Source organism: Citrus clementina, unplaced genomic scaffold (assembly GCF_000493195.1).
Source record: "Citrus clementina cultivar Clemenules unplaced genomic scaffold, Citrus_clementina_v1.0 scaffold_7, whole genome shotgun sequence".
In the NCBI taxonomy this organism is placed as follows: Eukaryota; Viridiplantae; Streptophyta; class Magnoliopsida; order Sapindales; family Rutaceae; genus Citrus; species Citrus x clementina.
Window position 1 is genome coordinate 17,745,635 of NW_006262075.1, and position 1,347 is coordinate 17,746,981.

Here is a 1,347-nt window from a genome sequence, read left to right on the forward strand (position 1 = left end):
TATCACGGATCCTTAGGAATTTAGATTCTTTTACTCTATGTCAGGTTATATAACTGATTCTTTAGAGTTTAACTTTTTTTTCCTTTTCATATTTAATACCCTCTAAACCACTACATATCTTCTTGTAAATAATTTTAGAGGCTCTCTTGATCATTCACATTTTACCCAAGAACTCATTTTTCAATTTGTAAAACTTTATAAATATTCCCCTTCAGATAATTTTTCATAAAAATCATGGTTAAAATTGTTGAACGAGAAGAAGAAGATGAAGAAGAAGAAGAAACAGAAGTTATAAAAAAATTAAGTTCGATAACATCGAATTATCGATTTACCAGAAACAGGAAGGTAAGATATAAGGATTTTCAAATTTCATAATGCAAACTTTTTGGGCATGATATACATGAAGATATTGCATCACGAGTCCTTCTTTACCTTAGATTTTCGCAGATTTTAATATCTAAATGGGAAATAATCTATAAACCACCAGTGACGAAGGTATGATTAAAAAAAATGCTCAGATTTTGTTTTATACTTTTAATTGTTGCTCTATAACTCTCAATGATATGCTCTCTAGACATAAAAAGGAAACTTTATAATGTCTTTTGATATTTGACATAAAAAATAGTAAAATGTGTTTAATTTATTGCTTCATTACGCACATTACATGCCACGAACATGAAGTCATGTACTGTCACCATTTGTCTATTTTCATTGTACTTTGATGCAACAGGGTTTTTGTTAATAGAATTACAAGAAAATTTACATAATTATACATTTTGTAAACTCCATCTCACTACTGCAGCACACTGGAGGATTGAATGTAACCTACGCTCAAATGGGACAACTTATGTTACGGTAAGTTGATTTACTTTATGTTTCGATCCCATTGATGAATTTATTCCTTGTTATTAAGTTAACTATTGGTAAGCTTATTGTGAGATTAAAGATTTGATTTCAAATAAGAGATTTTGTTAAATGGAAGTAGCATGTTTGAGAATATTTGTTGTCAGAATAAATTGTTTGATGCAATTAACTAACTGCTCGATGAAACGTTTCAGTGAGCTCCTCTACACCAATTCCCCCTCAGCAGGAGTCCTTTGTGTATCAGCAGCATATGATTGGGCATGAAGACAGGTAAAGCTGTCCTATATGTGCAAAGGACATTTGACAACAGCCTTTAGAGCAAATTCAATATTGCCAGTAGATCCAATAATCTTATAGCTGTGGAGCACTTAGTATATATTTTAATGAAATATTATGCTGTGCCGTTTTGCTTTCCATTGATATTGGGTGTAAATCAGTAGATGTTTTTTACTATAGGAAAAGCTATGATCTCTAGTCAATTTC

At 31.0% G+C, this 1,347-nt stretch overlaps 1 long non-coding RNA gene across 1 annotated transcript; it reads left to right on the top strand.

Annotated features, from left to right (window-relative positions):
* The first annotated feature begins 299 nt into the window (after positions 1–299).
* Positions 300–1,117, top strand: LOC112096712. The gene is made up of 3 exons (XR_002904561.1): positions 300–345; positions 803–855; positions 1,059–1,117. It is a non-coding gene; the product is annotated as an uncharacterized LOC112096712 (long non-coding RNA).
* Positions 1,118–1,347: the final 230 nt, after the last annotated feature.